The following is a 19,894-nucleotide window of genomic DNA, read 5'->3' on the forward strand; positions in this document are numbered from 1 at the left end:
ATATATATATGTATATATATATAATATATTCTAAATATATATATATACAAATAAATCATTTGAGGGACTAAATCTTATAGGAGCAGTTTCATATTTTCCCACACCTGCTGGGTTCCTCGTCCTGACCCCACAGTTATCCCTCAAGGCTAACCCACAGGACCAGCAAGAATCCTGTAGAGACAGCAGGGCTTCAATACTTCTGGGCAGTTTTGCATTAATTATACACATACAAGAGGGTTTCAACAAGTTCGTGGAAAAATGGAACTAAAAGATGGACTTTTTCCTTTTGAAGCCCTGTCTTATGTATGTGTAGAAATCAGGTTACTTGACTCATGCGTGGAGTTTTCAGCGTGTGAATGTCAGCCGCCAGGTCTGGATTTTAATAGCAATCTGAGTGAGTGTACGCATCGTCTCTACTATAAGAGTCAGATTGTTTTTTATGAGCGGCTCTGTGGTGATCTTAATATTTGTAGTACAAAACTATTGTACATAAATACTTTTTAAAAAATTGAGACAAAACTTCGTATTGTCAAAATATTAGTGGCTTCAGGACTCAAGAGATAAGCTACAACTCCAGTAGTTGTATAAGAAACAATCAGCAGGAAAGAAAAGCTCAATGGTTTACAGGTAAAAGGTAACAGGCATTAGACAATTTTAGGGGCAGCTTACCTGCAATTTGAGGAAGGAAAGGAAAGAAAGGAAGCGCAGTTAAACAAAAAAACAAAACTATCTTCACCACATTTGCTTATGCACCCATTTGTCTTCAGCGATCCTATCATGGAGGTGTGCAGTCAATGATATGATTTTTTGTTCTTTGATGCCTGGTAACTGATCCCTTTGGGACCGCTCGATCACACAGGCTGGTGTGTTCTTCCATGTGGACTTTGTTGCTTCTGAGCTAGATGGCCGCTTGTTTATCTTCAAGCCTTTAAGACCCCAGTCACTATCTCTTTTGATAGCCGGGCACCATCAGCTTTCTTCACCACATTTACTTGTTCACCCACTTTGGCTCCAGCCGTTGTGTCGGGAGAGTGAGCATCATAGAGTTCCAATTTAATAAAAGAAGGTATTCATGCATTGAGGGAGTGTTTGAGTAGAGGCCCAAGGTCCTTCCGCCACCTTAATACTTGACCTATAAATATAGACACATAGATCTATTTCCCCATCCTCCTATATATATTTGCATGTACATGTCTTTGTCTAGACCTCCATGAATGCCCTTTGACTCCTAGCTCTTTCCTCCATCTCCCTTGACTTTCCTCCTGCCCTACTACCATGCTTCATCGCCACCTGGGCTAGAGTATACCTGATGGTGCCCGGCTATCAAAAGAGATAGTGTCTGGGGTCTTAAAGGCTTGAAGGTGAACAAGCGGCCATCTAGCTCAGAAGCAAATAAGCCCACATGGAAGAAGCACACCGGCCAGTGCGATCACGAGGTGCCCAAGGGACCAGGTATAAGGCATCATGCAAAAAAAAAAGATATAAGTGTGTGTATGTATGTGTATATGTATATATGTATGTGTATATATGTATATATATATATCATATTAAATGAAGGGGGAAGTGCAGAGTGGAGACCCAAGGCCCAAGTGTCGACCAATGGAGATCCCCCCATAGAGGGGTTTAGGAGAGGAGATGGGTTAATTAGGGTGTGAGGTAGTATCGATGAAGAACACAGCTTTCCCCCAGATCCTGGATGCTTCCTCCCCCCAACTACCATGATCCGAATTCTACCTTGCAGGGCTGGATAGGACAGAGGCTGTACACTGGTGCATATGAGGGTTGGAGGTACAGGGAATCCAGGGTGGATGATACCTTCAGGACCAAGGGTGTGAGGGACGATGCTGGGAGAGTGGAGGGTGAGTGGGTTGGAAAGGGGGAACTGATTACAAGGATCCACATGTGACCTCTTCCCTGGGAGAGGGACAGCAGAGAAGGGGGGAAGGGAGACTCCGGATAGGGCAAGATATGACAAAATAATGATGTATAAATTACCAAGGGCATATGAGGGAGGGGGGAATGGGGAGGGAGGGGGGAAAAAAAAGAGGACCTGATGCAAGGGGCTTAAGTGGAGAGCAAATGCCTTGAGAATGATTGGGGCAGGGAATGTATGGATGTGCTTTATACAATTGATGTATGTATATGTATGGATTGTGGTAAGAGTTGTATGAGTCCTTAATAAAATGTAAAAGAAGAAAAGAGAAAAAAATGATTAGGGCAAAGACTGTACAGATGTGCTTTATACAATTGATGTATGTATATGTATGAACTGTGAAAAGAATTGTATGAGCCCCAATAAATTGTTAAAATAAATTAAAAAAAATTGACCATCACAAAAAAAAATGATTTAGCCATAAAAAAAGAGTTGTTTGAGCCCCTAATAAATTGTTTTTAAAAAAACAAAACAAAACAAAAAAACAACAAAACTATCAATATTTTAGATTACCAAAGGTGTGCTCAGAATTTTTTTTTTTTAAAAAGGGGCTAAGGGAAAAAATGAGGAGCGGATGCCAGGGGCTTAAGTGGAGAGCAAATATTTTGAGAATGATGAAGACAATGAATGTACAAATGTGATTTACGCTATTGCTGTATATATGAATTGTGATAAGCATTGTATGAGCCGCCAATAAAATGATTTAAAAAAAGGGCTTTTAAGTCAAATAAATTTGGGAGCCTCTGATTTAGAGAAAGATTATACTAAAGAATAATATAAAACTCTTAAAATTTATACTATGAGCCCCTAATGTTAAAAAATTTATACTATTTTGTAACCTATTAAGGATTTAGCTTTTGTTTTGATGGCTTTAGAAGTCAATATTAAGCAGTCTCTTAGGTTTTTTTCCCTTCTTTTAACTCCCAGTTCATGATTAAACATGCCAGTGCATGTAAAATGCACGGCATGATCCCACGGGCATAATTGATAGCTGCTATTATTGCTATGATCACCGGCACCATGGTCAGCAGGCTTCCAACGGAGCTGGAAGATGGCATGGTGACAGTTGGTGGCCTCTAAGGCCGGTCACCTTCTCATATGTGTGAGCCTTGAGCTTCTATAGTTTGGGCAGGTACGTCATTAGGCTAGTCATCTTCACTGAACACCATGGCCACAATCTTACTTCTTGGAGTCACCAACTCCTTTTTAAACAAATACTAGCATCAGCCAGAGTATTTAATGTTTATCGCTTTAATCAGCATTTATCTGTTTGATGGTAGCCCTTAGGTATTAATTCTGTCGTTTCGTTAGCTGCCCACAAGTCAGCCCCCGATTCACGACTACCCCAGGTGCCAATTTGCCACTCCCCTGACTGGTTGTAGATCAGACCGCTGTTATCGACAGGGTTTTCTCTGGCCGGCTTTTTGGAAGTCGATGGCCAGGCCTTTCTTCCTCATCTGCCTTCCTCGAGAGCCGTGCTAGAATTTGTCCAGCGTCCCGGCAACGTGATCGATGGGTGGTGACTGTGTGTGAGGTGCCTTGGCCAGGAATCAGACCAAGATTTCCTGAATGGAGAGTGAGAATTCTAGGACCACCCCCTGCATTAATAGTTTATATATAGAGAGATACTGGACTTTCGGTAAGGGCAAAGACAACTAGCTAGCAAGCCCTATTCTAAAGTGCTCCAGGGGTGACTTGGAGATTTGAAAAGGGAGTGAGTGGAGGAATGTGGAGCGATCCTTGTCACGTACCTACTTTGTCCAGCTGTCTCAAGGTGACTACCAGGAATTGACTACACATGACAATAAGACTAAAAGGAAATACTAATGTTATACTTACTTTTTGTGGATCGCAATAGATCTTTACTTTTTTGCTCCAGGTTTATATGGCAGTTGCTTATTCTTTGTTCTACATTGTGGTGAAAATGGACACAGCCAAACACCATCTCGGCGATCCCAAGGTGTACATATCCGTGACCTTGACTACATTCTTCAGGTTGTTAGTGCCGCCTTTCTCTCTCCTTTTGCTTGTGTTCTTGTTACTCCTGTTCACTTGTATCTGGCCACCGATGAGGCAGTCAGCCCCATGAAGACTTTCAGCCTTACAAACCCTACAGGGCAGTCACAGACTCTGTTGTATAGGTTATGCATTGCAATCGACTGTAAGGTCGTGGTTCAGTTTTTTGGTAGACACATTTTCCATGTTTTTTTCCTTTCTTTCAGAAAGCCTGAAGCAGGTTTGATGAGAACATGAACATGTGTAAGGTCCCCACAGAACATTGCTTTTAGGATGAGCTGTTGGTGATCCATGGGACTGCTACTAGTCCAGCGGTTCTCAACCTGTGGGTCATGACCCCTTTGGGGGGGGGTCGAATGACCCTTTCACAGGGGTCGCCCGATTCATCACAGTAGCAAAATGACAGTTATGAAGTAGCAACAGCAATGATGTTATGGTTGGGGTCACCACCACAGGAGGAACTGTATGAGAGGGTGGCCGCATGAGGAAGGATGAGAACCACCCTACCCTATTCCAACACAACTACTGTGTCAGCCCTGGCCTTGTTAGCCGCCTCTCTGGAGGAGGTCTGCTTTTCTCCTGGAAAATTCCTTCCTTGTGCTCGCGTCGGCAGCACATATACTAAAATTGGAACGATACAGAGAAGATTAGCACGGCCCCTGCGCAAGGATGACACGCAAATTCGTGAAGCCTTCCATATTAAAAAAAAAAAAAATTCCTTTCTTTACACCGGTCTGCTACTGCCACAGACTTGTTTCTTGCGTTCCACTTTAAGAACTTTCAGAAATGGTGTATACGTTGTACTCCAAAGTTTATATCTAACATTTAAAAATCAGTGTTTTGGCAAGGTCATGTTGCTTACATTGACATTGTAAACAAACAGTTTGCATTGTTCTTCTGAATGTGTCTTGTGGAGTCTAAATATTCTAGTGATTTGATATTTACCCGATCCATTGAAGGACTGACGGCATTTGCCATCAGATTGATTCAGTTCCTTATTCTCTGATGTGCATTCTAGTGCCACATCTTCTGCTAACTTTTTTCAGCTTTAATATATTTTCCTGCTTTCAAATCTCCTGGTGACCATTCTATAATACATCCCTATAACAAATTTTAGTTTTTTTTATGTCTTGTAACCTTAAGACTTGGATGTAATTTTTTTCTAGAATGCATTATGACATTGATTAATATACATTCGATAGTTTATAGAACTAGTAAAATATGATATGAAATAGTAATATTAGAACTAGTGAAATATGACACTAAATATCTTATTTTCCAAAATAAGTTTAGATATCCACAAAACTGGATTGATTCAGTGTGCCAATTGGTTCCTAATTTTTGTTTTTACAGATGTAAATTGAGAAATATGATTCACATAAATAGGTAGATGGGCCTGGTTGGAGTTCTGCTGTGTAAATGCCCCTCACTCTTTGAATACCTTTCTAGTTTTATGTCACAAATCTCGGTAATGAAAACCGGGTTAATGGTCCACGAGCTGACAACTAGAGAGTCCTCTTCTGGTTTTGCTGAGCGCAAAAACTGGAAATTAGCTGGCTTTGTGCTCAGTCTTTAGAGTTCCATCTTCTCAATATCTGTGCCCATATTGAAAAGAAAAGAAAAGAAAATGTCAGGAGCGTGTCAGCTGTTCAGACCCCCTGTGGCCGGCTCACTCGAGTTTTCCTTGTCAGTGTCATCATGATTATTTTTCGCCAGTCTCTGGTTCGCACCAGATGGCATCACTGCCTCCAGCAGCTGGAACTTAAACAGTCTTTGCTGCTGATGCTTTTGGACAAATGTCTGGGGAGAGAGCTGTTTGCACAGAATGTGTTCTGAGGCTGGTCAAATAAAACGAGCCCTGAAGATGGGACTTCTCATGGAACCGCCAGGCCCGTCAAATAGTGACAGCCCTCTGGGGCTTCTAGGGGGTGCACCCGGCCCTCAGTGACTGCTAAAGACAGCCAGAACTGAGATGCCATGCCATTGATTCCAGCTCAGGACAGCCCATGCTGCAGAGTGGACGTGTCCAACTCCATAGGCTTTCATCGATGTGGCCTTTGGGGGCAGATCGCCAGGCCTTACTTCTGAGGCACCTCTGGCTCAAAGCACTAACCTTTGGGCCACACAGGAAACCTTGTAGACCACTGCTTTTCACAGTCACTGTACTTGTGAGGCTGTTGGTTTTCAAATGGCTACAGAGCTTGCTTGGTATAGTGGGAAAGGAGGGGGACAGGTTAAAAAGCCCCAAAGCTTGCGTGTCTTATCAACATTTAGCCGTTTTTCTTAATAAAGGCTTCCTAGACTGCTTCAAGCCTCTGATTCATTTCCAGAGTTAAATTTGCCGGTGTTGTCACCGCTGTGATGGGGGAGTGGGTCATGGAGGCCCTTATTCTGCCACCTGCGTCTGTGGCTCCCAGTGCTTTGGAAAAAGCCACGGACGTCTCCAATTGCGAGAAGCTTCTCTTGCCTTTGGGGCAAAATAATGACTCCTCCTAGGTCTCTGTGTCGGTCAGGGTTCTGGTCGCGGGGACAGCCAAGAGTTTTTTATTTGAACCCAAACACTCAAAAAACCAAACCAAACTCACTGCCATCACGTCCCTTCTGACACAGGGGACCCTGAAGGGTAGGAGAGAACTGCCTAGGTGTGTTTCGAGTCTGAAGCTTTCCTAGAGCAGAAAGCCTTGTCTTTCTCATGCAGAGCGGCTCGTGGTTTCCGACTGCTGGCCCTGTAGGTCGCAGCCCAGTGCCTGACCACTGGACCTCCAGGGCTGCAGAGCCTAACCAGAGAACTCGCTGAAGACGAACAAGGACGGAAATGATCCCAGAGAATGAAGAACGAGACCTTTCTCCTCCGAAGCCCACAACTTGGAACTGGTCACATATGGTCAGGAGTATATCTAGAGGACGAAACGAATGATTTAGGCAATTGTGATCACTTGCCCTCTCGTGTGACTGCTTTGACTATTCCCCTGGAGTTACTGACACTAAATGTACAGTTGATATTTTTATTACAGCCCTGGTGACGTCAGTTTATCTCTGATTAAGATGTATGGCGTTATGGCCTGTTATTTGTATTCCTCAATCCAAACCCATTCAAGTATGGCCTCTCTCAACGTGCCTCCCCTTGGGACCAAAATGCACTTCCAGTTCCTTTCCTCCATTTTAAATTCAGAGGCCTAAGACTGAATGTTTTACCTATCCTGCTTTAAAAACAGAATACTATCAAGGAAAACAAATTTACCTATCATGTCACCATCCAGAAATAACTACGATGAATGCTTAATGTGCATTCTTGCCACATAAAACTGGAAAGGTGTCAAGACAAGATGTTTAAGAAAAAAACCCAGAGAAAATGCAGTTAAGTGAAAACAATAAGCTATATTGTACACTTAAAAATTTGAAAGGATGACCCTCTCCATGGGGAAGAACAGCAGAAACCATGGGGAAAGGGAGACAGTGGTTGGTGTGAGATATGAAAATAATAATAATTTATAATCTATTAGGCGGTCATGGTGGTGGGGGGGTAGGAAGGGGGGAAGAATAGTTGACTGATACCAAGGGCTCAATACGAATTAATTGTCTAGAAAAGAATGATGGCAACATGTACAAGTAAGCCCAGTACAACTGATGTATGGATTGCAATAAGAGTTGTAAGAGCCCCCCAAAAAGGATAAAATAAAGGATGTAAGAATTCGAAGAAACCAGGTGGGCCCATGGGTTACCCCAAAGGCAGGTAGTCGGAACCCAATCCACCACCTGGGTCTGTGGCTCCCAGTGCTTTGGAAAAAGCCACGGACGTCTCCAATTGCAAGAAGCTTCTCTTGCCTTTGGGGCAAAATAATGACTCTTCCTAGGTCTCTGTGTCCGTCGGGGTTCTGGTCGCGGGGACAGCCAAGAGTTTTTTGTTTGAACCCAAACACTCAAAGAACCAAACCAAACTCGCCACTCCACAGAAGGAAGTGGGGAGTCTGTTCCCCTAAACATTTGCAGCCTCTGAATCTCTGTGGAGCAGTTCTTCTGTACCCTATCGCTACACTGTGAGTTGGAATCGGCTTGATAGCAGTGAATTTTGTTTGGTTTAGTAAATGTTCCTCTCTTGTTGGGAGAGGGTGAAACATTATGTGAAACATTCACTTTGCCATTATTCAGTGTTTTTTGCAATTGGGCTACATCATCAGCAACACCGTTCTTCAAAGATACTGTGATTACGGAATAAGGGAAGGCAGACAGACAAGAGGATACATAGACAGATGGTGGCCGTCTTGACAGGCAGTGGGTTTATGTGGGGCCTTTCTCCATGGGAGGTGCCCAGGCTGACTTCACTGCGAAGATAACTGGTGTTGGCCAGGTGGTCCATGCAGAGCCGAGTAGGAAGGTCTACAGCTCGGGGAAGGAGCTATGGATTCAGGGTACATTGGCACACCCCGGCAGGAGAGGACCGGGGCGGCCATGAGAAGCAAGCAGAGGGCTGAGAGCCAGGCGCTGAAGGAGACCAGGCCCTTCTGCCAGAGGAAGAGGAGGCTGTGAGAGGGTAGATGAAGCATAGGCAGAGTTGAAATTCCAACCAGGAAGGGAATGATGTTAGAGGAGAAGAGAGTTAAGAGAAGGGCCGTGACCAACAGAGGGGTCAGGAAAACAAGGACCAAATGTGACTCCTGGTTATGGGAAACAGGAGGGTGCAGGAGTCCTGCCAGAGCGGGCGGGGCTATCAGACTGGAGCACACCAGCCCTGCACTCCCAGGGCCAGAAAGCCTGCTGGGGTGGAGTTGGTACCCAGCCCCCCTGGCCCGTCAGTACTGGCTCCATAGTGCTTGGACTGTCCCCCTAGGACTGGGGCTCCGTTTTCAATTTCTCACCGCTCTACACAGGGTTTTCCATATCTGGAGTTTCGTTTTTTCTACTGAAGCACAGTTAGCTCTGGGCCTCGGTGAGAGGCGGCGATGGGCAGAATGGGAAGCCTTTGCACCGTGCTTGTATGTAGTGCCTTCTCCATTCCTTTTCTCGTTCTTTCCGAATTTGGGCAAACAGGCAGGGGTTCATTTGCACTCTCCTGCTCATGGATGGAAGATTTAATGGCGACCCCCTCCCCCAAGAGATCCTACAGTTGGAAAAATGCCATCATCGTTATTTACCATCAGATCATCTTTGTAGGTCTTTCTATTTTGTTAGATTCAGGTGTGCTCTGTAACATGCATTGAGGAAGTGCAAACTGATCAAAAGTAACTGTGAAATGGTGATGATCCACCTAAAGTGGTGATGAAGAGGGTCATGCCATGGGTCCTACTTGCTGTGCCGGGGGCGTGGTGCCAGAGAAGCGCCTGCAGCCTGAGCACTGTGTAGTCGGCGCGCCCAGCAAGGGACAACCTGACTTAAGCTCTCCCGAGATGTCCATGCAGCCAGACTACAACCTGGGGAAAATTGAGAACAAAGAAGAACCCGCTGTAGACATGCTTCTCAGTTACCTGCAAGCTTTCAAGAAGGCCGTGGACCTGGTCATGCAGGTGCAAAAGCAGACCAACAAAGCAACCAGAAGCAAGAAAAAGCCCCAGTGATGACTCTAACAAATCTGAAAATAATGGAAGTTTCCCACAAACTTTTTGAAGCCCCCTTGTATCTATCTCACAACTTTTGCCTGTTCCGTTATTTACAGGTTTAAGCCTTATTGACAGCTATTATAAAAATCTGTTTGCAAGCTAAAAAAAAAAAGTGGTGATGAAAAGATTAAGGAAAAAAATGAAGTCAGTGGAGGTGAAAGCAAATGTGTGCATGCTGTTTGACTTAAATAAAGGACGACCCACCCTCTCTCCATTGAAGACTGAACTAGATATTAACTCCAAGGAGCTTCTCTGCTCCCCAAACAGCAACCCCCCACTCCCCGCTCCAAAGCAAAACAAAGCAAAACAAGACAATTAAACTAGACGTTTATGTAGTGAACAGCTAGCTGGACGAACAGAGTAAGCTGTTTCTGAGTGGGAGGCTGTCATTTTAGACGCTAGCATTAGACATTGACGCTAGCATTAGACATTGACGTTACCAATGACCTTGGGATGCTTGCAAAGCTGAGTTTGTCCAACCCTTAGCTGCCTACATACCACCCACAACCGCCAACAAAGCCTTGATAGTGGTTGTCGTGATTCTTTCTGTGGGCCCTAGTGGACAGGCTCCTTCCCTGCCTTTTGCAGCTTCTAGAGGCTGTCTGCATCCCTTGGCTCCTGGCCACTTCCTCCATCGTCACGAGGTAGCAACACAGCCTCGCTGACCCTTCCGTGGTCACAAGTCTTTCTCTGACTCCCTGCTGAGGCCTGTGGCCACAACAGTGGACCCTTGAGGGGAAAGTAAGGAAGCCCTGGTGCCAACAGTGGGTCCGATGCTGGGCTTTAAGCAAAAGGCCAGCAGTTTGAGCCCGCCCGCTGCTCTATGGGAGAGATGTGGCAGTCGGCTTCTGGGAAGATGGCTATGTTGGTGCCATCGAGTCAGTTTGAACTCCTAGGGACTCTGCAAAACCAAAGAAACCACCATGTCAATCTTAGGTTTGAGCCCGTTGTTGTGGAGATTGCAGCCTTGCAGAGAGGCATGGCGTGCCCAGTATGCAAGGTACGCAGTTTAACCTGTGCTTAACCCTTGCTTACCTTGTTAATTGGGCACACGTGGCCTATGTCAGGGATGGTAAATTTGAAAAGAGACTTTGATTCTGTAGGAAAATGCTGTGGAGTTGAGAGAGAGAGAGAGACCCCCATGTCAGCTGTACCGAGAACTAGAATCTTTGATGTGATACACGAAATTGTTCACAGCAGATTAGAATGTAAACACCAATATACCCATGTATCCTGGGATCTACTTGATGGCAAAAGCTTTCCTTTTTTAGTCTTTAAATGGGTGATTATGCTGTTCTCACGGGTTAAGTTCTTGAGGGAATTCCATTATCTTTTTATTCCATTTTATACAAACTTGTTGAAGCCCGCTAGTATAGATAACTGCCTGGTTTTGCGCCAACTACCAGAGAAGTCCAGCTCCGCCTGGCCCCAGCAGTTGTGGGGCTCACATGAACTCCATGGGGGCGACAACAAAGATGGCAGTGGTAGGGAGGAGACAACAGCCTGAGGTTTTACTTTCCCTTTGCTGCGGGGCCCAACACTCCCAGCTTCTGGGGACTAGGAGCTGGACATCCCTGGGGAGGCATTCCTCTGCTCACCACAGATAGAAAGTGATATGTTTAATAAAATATAAAAAGACTTTCTTTTGAAAATTATTGGCATTCCTGCCTTCTCGCCTGCCTTTCTGTAGAGGAGTCATGCCTGTCAGTGTTTGAAACACATGCTGTCTTTGATAAACAAATTCATCTTTTTTGTGGTCTGGTCATAGGTTCCCCCACAAAATTATTTAGAGCCACCCCCACCCCCAATGAAAAACGTTGGTATTATTGCCCTTAATCCAGGATAAAGTGTAGGTATCTGCTTTTTGCAGCTCCCTTGAATTGCTCCAGTCCATCCCTAAGGGATGGTATCGCTCACTTTGGAACATACTCATTGCCGTTGAGCTGATTCCGACTCAGAGAGACCTTATGGGACATGATTTCCGAGTCTGTAACTCTATGGGAGCCACTCCTGCAGAGTGGCTAGTGGTTTCGAACTGCTGACTTTGGGGTTAGTAGCCTAACATGTAAACCCACTCTACCAGTAGGGCTGGTGTGTTGCTGATGCACCGGGCTGCTAACTGCCACGCCAGGTGTTAGAAAGATGAAGCTTTCTGCTTCCATGCAGATTGGTAGCCTCAGAAACCCCAGGGAGGGGCCCACGTGCTCCTGAGAGTGGTTCTAGAATCAGCTTGAGGGCAGTGAGTTACAGTAAACATAGCAGTCTCTTTACCCCCATCCTCACAGTCACAGAGCCATCCCCAACAGCCTGTCCAAGTGTCTGCACTAAGTACGATGCCACTTACCCAAACGCGGACTCAGGGAGTGTTTGTTTCACCTGAAAATCCGACTTCATGCGTGCTGGTTTTTTTTTAATCACCAACCCCATTTCCCCCATTGTAGTAGCTATTTGACCCTGCTGTTGTGAACTTCCTCACAGAAAGAAGCATGCGTGTGTGCGTTCGTTACCAGCTAGCTGTATGACATTCCTTTTGCCAGAGTCAGATCCGTGCCTGTTGTTGTAAGTGCAAGATACCAGGTAATGCGCTCGCTCGTCAGCGAGGAGCGTGTGCCTTTCTGACAGGTCTGCATATTTAAGCGGTAGCTAGCGTGCGGCCTTGCTCATCAGACACCAAGGGAAAACGTTTATTTGCTGCAGTTGTTCGGAAGACACCCAGCCTAACACACAGTTTGGACAGTTTCTATGGGACGTATGCTCTGTGACTTCACCTGCTTCCTGCCACTCGGGCAGCCATTCTCTGCCCCTTTCCCGAGTCTTCCCCTCCCCTCCAGCCCCATTAAGGCAAGTCACTGGCCCTTAGGATTCTAGCTCACTGTTCAATGGCTGTTGTCACATTCATCTTAAATACTTCTTAAAAGAGTATAGTGCTCAAGACAGGTTAATTTTATTTTATTTTTAAAACTAGTTCAGCTAAACTGTTGCTTGGTGTTAAGTCTCCAGAGGCTATTTGTGGTGTAAGGTGTAGAAGCTGATTTTCAGGCTGTGTTGTATCCTCTGACCCAACCCCTGGTCTCAATCAACATACCTGACGCACAGCTGTTTCCACTGAACCACTAAAAGCCACCCACGTCCTCGCCCCCCACTTTCTCCCCATCTGACTGGTGGTAGGACGAGAGAAAAGGTAAGAGACAGTGGCGTACAGAATAGGACAGTGTTCCAGAATGCTAGCAGGCACTTCTGGTCTTTTCTGTCCATCTTTTTTTTTTTTGGTTTAAAGGGTAGAAACACAGTGGTCACAGCTAAGGAGGATAACAATGTGCTGAGTGTCAGGGTTTTATCAGAGTCAGGCACAGGGCAACATCGTCAAGTGGGAGGTGGGAAGTGGGCGAGCCTTTCAGGTCAGGTGTCTGTGAGCAGGTGTTTGTGAGCTAGCCTTTAAGAGAGATGACGCTACCCCAGCACGCAGTATCACCATTATTGGGGAGGGCGCGGATAAGAGAGTTATCCCACTGTAGTTTTTTTCTATCATTAATTTCAACTGACAAAATAAAAACAGTGGGCAGATTTCTGGAAGACTCAGAAAAGTGAAGGACTAGTGGGCAGATGGTGAAGAGAGTCAGAAAGCAAAGAAGCCGTCCACGTGGCCGGGGGTGAGTTGCTCTCTGCGTTTCTGCCCTTGAGCCAGCCAGCAGTGTGCCGTGGTAGCCCGAGAGCCAAGAGAAGCCTGGTTTTTCTAGCCAGAAGACCAGGAAAATGTAACCGAGAGTGTGTCTGAGAGACCCTCCCCCTCAGCACCATCTCTTTTACTCATGGAAAGGGGTCACCCAGGACGCCGAGGGCAGGTCCCTTGGGGAGCTGAGGGGGCAGGTGGTGAAGCCACACTCCTGTAGCCACAGGGGAACTGAGCAATGAGGGAGGGGGGTCTGTGTAAAGTGTGGGGGTGTTGGAGGGGGAATGCCCGTTTTTCTTTGGGCCTCCTCTCCCTGTTTTGTGTGTAGTGTGGCGTCTCGCCCCGCCCCAGTGAAGGGGCTTGCACAGCAATGAAGGCAACTTCCACTCCCAAAGAAACTCACTGTTGCGGCTTGAGATTTGGGGAAATCTTAGGGAGCCTCATCTAAGACCTGGGACCAGTCGCCCTGAGCTCGCAGAAGAGAGATTCCCAAGAAAGGCGGGAAACCTTTGAAAACCAGTGACATGGGAACCATCACCCACTGAAGGTGAGCGGGCACATGCTTCTGTAGCTAAGTGAATGAACCGCAGAAAGTCGTCGAGCTCTCCAAAGGATGGTGATAGGATTCGAGGTAGATCTAAATAAGGTCATGCTGAGAATGTTATCTGGAATCCCCAAATTGTCAGTATACCATCTCTGAAGGGGAAAGATGCTAACCCCAAGATGAGACCCCCTCAAAACAAACAAACAAACAAACAAACTCACTGTCACTGAGTCAATTCTAACTCATAGCAGCCCTGTCAGACAGGGTCTGTGGGGTTTTGAGACTCGAATGACTTATGGGAATAGCAAGCAAGCCTCCTCTTTTTCCCAAGGAGTAGCTGGTGGTTTTGAACTGCTGTCTTGGGGTTAGCACCCCAGAGTGTAGCCATGACAGCATTGGGGCTCCTCAAGATGACCCAGAAGCTGAAATGATTGGAGACGGTGAAGGAGCTACCACCACTGTGCTCCGGAAGTTAAAGATGAACCATCTAGAAATCAATGGAAGCCCACTCAGTACCATGGAGCTGATGTTGACCCCGTGACCCTTGATGACGGAGTAAAGCTGCCCTTGTGGGTTTGCAAGACCAAATGTTTCCACGCCCTGTGGAGTGGTGGGGGGTTTTGAATTGCTGACCTTGTATCAGCAGCTCAAATCTCAACCCACTGTGCCATTAATGATCCTACTATATATTGACGTATTGTTGTTTAAGTTAGATACCACTGAGTTGATATCTACCCGGGACAGAGTAGAGCTGTCCTTTGGACTTTTCTTGCTGAAATCTACACAGGAACAGATTGCCAGGCCTTGTGCTTTGTGGGGCCACGATGTGGCTTCGAACCACCAACCTCTTGGTTAGCAGCCACAGCCTTCATTCTGGTTGCACCGGGGTTCCTTGTCCATGGGTCATATTAGCTTGAAACAGACAGCATGAAATGTTGGGGCTTCTAATAAAGTTAAACCGACACTTGCCATATCCCCCCACAACCCTGCTTGCAGGTGTGTGTGTTTCCCCGAGAGATGAAAACTTACAGATGCGAATGGTTTAGTGCCTTTTCCCCTCCTTGTCCCAAATAGGGAACAGCTGGAAGATCCCTTCACTGTGTTCCTAAGGAGGGCATCAGTCCAGTGGAATGCAGTCTAGCTGAAGAGGGATGGGGTACTGTTGGTTGCCACAACGTGCCCTAGTCGTGCAGTGGGTAAATGAATGGCTGCTAATGGGAAGGTCCGCAGGTCGCTCCCACCAGCTCCCCCACAGGAGACCGGTGTGCGTTTGTCCCCACAAAGACCGACAGCCTGGAAGCCCCATGGGGCAGCTGGACTCGTCTCGACGGCATTGGGTTCAAGTCAACGAAGGCTACATGTCGTGCGACTTCATTTCTGTGACCTTTTGGGAAAGGAAAAGTGACAGGACTAGTCTTGACCTCAGTGTTTGTCCCGGTCAGAGGTGGGGTGGGAGGAAGTGACTGTCCACTGAGGGGCCAGCAGGGTGGCACTGCCGTGGCTTTTGGTGGTGGGATAACGGGTCAGAGAGCTTTGCGGTTACGCTTTGCAAAATGAAAAAGGAGATCAAAAGCCCCGAGGGACTATCTGGTCTTGGTTTTCCCCAGCTCTTGAAAAGGTACGCCTTCCAAATAGGATGGCATTTTCCACCCTGGCTTATTTTAGGTGTAGTGGTAGCTGGCAGCCCTCCTCTGAGGTACACATGAACAGCAGACCAGTCAGCTGTCCTGGGAATCGGTGATTTGCTGATGAATTTCATGCTTGAGCTAAGTGCTTTGGTTGTGCAGGCTTTTGAAGTCTGCCCCTGGGGACCAGGAACTCCAGCCAGGTAGAATCTTACTACATTTGGAATGACCTTAGGACCATTCGATGTAAGAAAATGGAATTCTTCCTTGGAGTGCTGTGAATAATTAGAAACTGGTTTTAATGACTGTTTCCCACAGTGGGTGATGCCGCCCCCCTGTGGGGAGACACTGGAACCGTCCAGGGGGTTGCTGAGGAAGCGGATCCCTGCACTTTATCCGGGCTCAGGGGCTATAGTAGACGCTTTTAATTGCTAGGAGAGTACTGGGCACCAAGTAATTTTATTTTTCCCTGAGAAGTGGACAGGAGATCAAATCAGTTTTGGAACCTGTGGTGCAGAAGGCAGCAAGGTTTATTTTGCAGGTGAATGCAACATTTTCTTTGTGATACTGCTCACTGCCCCCCTCTCTCCACCCCCCACCTCCCTACCCCCCGTCTATTTTTTCCCTGCCCTTTAACTGCAACTTAGCGTCCCTGGTGGCTCAATGGGTTAAGCGCTCAGGTAATAGTGGAAAGGTTGGTGGTTTGAACCCACCCAGAAGTGCTTCCGAAGACCTGTCTGGCAAGCTGCTTCCAAAAGGTCACAGCCTTGAAAACATGGGGTCATGGCGAGTCAGGCCCTGTCCAGTGCCCCAACAACAACCCTGGCTCCCTGAGAAGGTGGGGGTTGGGGACAGAGCGGCCTCGGGAGTAAAACGTGGTGATCCACTTTGTCTAAGCATCAGCCACTGAGGACCCCGTGGTGCCCTGGGCACTGGGTACGGCTGGCTGGGTTAATGCTCGAGAACTGTCCTGAGCTGGGGTCATTCGTTTGGTGTTTGTGTTCTCTCCGGCCGTCTCGGGCAATAGCCCATGAGGAGCTCTTTTTGATAGAAACTTCCTCCATCTTTCCTTATAACGCCCCCTGGTAATCTGGGGAGCGCTGTCTGCCCCTTTACACGTCCTGGGAGCTTGTGGCCCTAGCTGGAGTCTTTTGGGAACTCAACTGGACTCAGAAAGTGACAGCGTCCCTGGTTTGCCCCAGCTGGAGCTTGGGGTCCTGGCTGGTGTTGGGACCTTCAGGCTTGTTCTGAGTTTGCCAACAGCAGTCTTCAGTTCACAGGCCCACTGGGTGCAGCCGGAGAGCTTAGTCTGTGCCCCTCCACAGGGGTATTCGGGGACTGCTGGCAGAGCATGAAGTGTCGCTTTAAATTCCCGGGAAGCAGAGTGTGACCTGTCTCACGCTTAAAGGTCAGGCACACTTCATGTTGGCATTGTGAATGCAAAGGGACATTTACTGACCTGCAAGTCGTTCAGGTCTGAGATCCCTGGCCTCGCTTCAAGGAGCCTCACTTGTCCGAGCTACATAATCCTGATGGTGGGATTTGCGCTCTGTCCCTGTGGATTGGGAGCTTCGAGAAAATCCACCTTCCTTATGCATGGTGTAAGCACTCCCCTCTCCTCGCTGGCTCTGCTGCCCTTTCTTTTAATTAAAGTTCTCTCCTTGCTAATGCTGGAAGCGAGTCCTAAAGGTCATGCATGAAAGAAGCTGCTGAAATGGAATGCCGATGGTGGTCTCCTGTCCTTTTGTGGGAGGAATTGGCCCTTTGAAAAATGGGTTTCCAGATGAGCCAGTCAGGGTGCAGTGTAGCACCGATGAAACACACAACTTTCCTCTAGTTCTTTGGTGCTTCCTTCCCCCCACTATCATGACTTCAATTCTTCCTTACAAATCAGATTAGACCAGAACATGCACACTGCTACAGATAAGAACCCGCAACACAGGGAATCCAGGATAGATAAACCCCTCAGGGCCAACAAGGAGAGTAGAGATACCAGGAGGATTAAGGGAAGATGGGGGGAGAAAGGGGAACCGATCACAAAGATCAACTACAACCCCCTCCCAGGAGGACGAACAACATGGGTGAAGGGCGACAGAGGACGATGTAAGATGTGAAAATAATCCATAACTTTTCAAGGGTTTGTGAGGGAGGGCAGATGGGGGCGGGCGGGAGGGTGGGGGAAGAAATGGGGAGCTGCTATCAAGGGCTCAACTGGGAAAAGAATGCTTTGAAAATGATGATGGCAGCTTCTATGCAAATGTACTTGACACACTGGATGAATATATGATTGTGATAAGAGATGTAAGAGCCCCCAGTAAAAGTAAAAGAAAAGGAAAGAAAAATGAGTTTTCATATTTCTCAATTTTGATTAGAGTAGGATCATTGGCAGGAAGAGGTTTTTTGTGACGTGATCCCATGATTCCATTTAGTTGGCGGGGCAACAGAATACAAATGGGCCAGAGAAGCGAGCCAGCTGAGTGCGTTGCCGATTTCCAGCTGCTCCGCGTTGCGGTTGCCTGTGGCCAGAGCAAATGCCTGCCTTCGCAGACAGCACTGCTGGCTTCTCCCACCCACGAACTCGCTGCCTTTGCAGTAGTTGTCTCTTCACATCCGTGGACTTTGAAGGACTTTGCCTTGGTCCGAGGATGCTGCCTTGACTTTTCTGTCCCTGTTAACATTGTCATGGGTACGTGCTCTTGAGAACCCAGAAAATACTCTAATGTAAATTTCAGCCAGCCCGCAAAAGAGAACAGGTGCGCATTTTGTAAAAAGGCTTCAGTCTGAGAAGATTGGGAAGAGGATACATTCCCAAGAGAAGCTCTAAGTTCAAAAGAAAAGCTTTAAATGCTAAGTGCTCGAAGGGGTCCAAAGACAAAACCAAACCAGTGTGCCAAACCCCTGTTATCAAACTGATGATGGTTCATAGTGCAAGTACCGACAGTACTAAAGCCAGTCCGGACCAGGAGCCTGCTGTGACTTCCTGTGACCCGCTGAACTCAAAAAGACTCAAATGGCCCCACCCCCAGGAGAGGGTTTGTCAGCCTTTTTTTTCTTCCCACAACAGTTTTATTTTTATTTAGTTATTTTTTAAAAATAATTTTATTAGGGGCTCATACAACTCTTGTCACAATCCATACGTACATCAATTGTGTTAACCGTATTTGTACATTCATTGCCCTCCTTCTCAGAACATTTGCTCTCCACCTAAGCCCCTGGCATCAGCTCCTCATTTTTTCCCCTCCCTCCCTGCTATCCCCTCATGAACCCTTGATAATTTACAATTTATTATTTTGTCATATCTTACACTGTCCGGCATCTTCACCCATTTTGTCCAACCCCCAGGGAGGAGGTTATATGTAGATCCTTATAATTGGTTCCTCATTTCCACCCCATTCTCCCTCCACCTTCCTGGTATCGCCACTCACACCCACCGCTGGTCCTGAAGGGATCATCCGTCATGGAGTCCCTGTGTTTCCAATTTCTATTTGTACCAGTGTACATCCTCTGGTCTAGCCAGATTTGTAAGGTAGAATCGGGATCATGATAGTGGGGAGGGAGGAAGCATTTAGGAACTAGAGGAAAGTTGTATGTTTCATATTGTTGCTACACTGCACTCTGACTGGTTGTCTCCTCCCGGTGACCCTTCTGTAAGGGGATGTCCAATTACCTACAGCTGAGCTTTGGGTCTCCTCTCTGCACTCCCCCTTATTCACAATGATATGATTTTTTTCTGATGATGCCTGATACCCGATCCCTTCAGCACCTCGTAATTGCACAGGCTGGTGTGCTTCTTCCATGTGGGCTTTTTTGCTTCTGAGCTAGATGGCCACTTGTTTACCTTCAAACCTTTAAGACCCCAGATGCTATATCTTTTGATAGCCAGGCACCATCAGCTTTCTTCACATTTGCTTATGTACCCATTTGTCTTCAGCGATGGTATCGGGGAGGTGAGCACACAATGATAGGATTTTTTGTTCTTTGATGCCTTTATGGGAGCAGACAGCCTTGTTTTTCTCCCATAGAGTGACTGGTGGGTGTGAATTGCCCACCTTGCTGTTAGCAGTCCAGTGCTTACTGGACAGTGTGATCAGGGCTCCTTAGAGCACAAAGCCTTTTCAGATGACTGGTTCTGGTGATTCAGCCCTCATTTGGTTACCATGTATCTGTGATCTGTCTCAGAAGTTGGGCACTTGAGAGAATTCTGGTAGGTCCAGTAGTTTTATAAGCAAACATTACGGATTGAATTGTGTCATTTCTCAATATATGGTATAAGAAAAGCCCATATTGTTGAGAGAGAGACCCCAAACCCATCTGTAGACAAGGGGACATCCTCACACAGAAGTCAGAAAGAAGGGGTGAGGCAACCAGGTAGCAATATAGCACCAGTGAAACACAATGTTCCTCTGGTTCCTTAAGGCTTCCTCACCCCCCACTCTCATTACCCCAGTCCTGACTTTCATTGCAGGCTAGGCTGCAGCATGGCACAGGTACAGATAAGAGCTCACGATACAT

At 46.7% G+C, this 19,894-nt stretch overlaps 1 protein-coding gene and 1 non-coding gene across 2 annotated transcripts in view; both read left to right on the forward strand.

The window, feature by feature from the left end:
- AVEN (apoptosis and caspase activation inhibitor) overlaps window positions 1-19,894 on the forward strand; it is a 185,533-nt gene that overhangs the window by 956 nt on the left and 164,683 nt on the right. The gene's annotated exons all lie outside the window — the stretch shown is intronic.
- LOC142426996 (U6 spliceosomal RNA) lies at window positions 4,547-4,653 on the forward strand. The gene has a single exon (XR_012779843.1). It is a non-coding gene; the product is annotated as a U6 spliceosomal RNA (small nuclear RNA).

Source organism: Tenrec ecaudatus, chromosome 14, assembly GCF_050624435.1.
Source record: "Tenrec ecaudatus isolate mTenEca1 chromosome 14, mTenEca1.hap1, whole genome shotgun sequence".
In the NCBI taxonomy this organism is placed as follows: domain Eukaryota; kingdom Metazoa; phylum Chordata; class Mammalia; order Afrosoricida; family Tenrecidae; genus Tenrec; species Tenrec ecaudatus.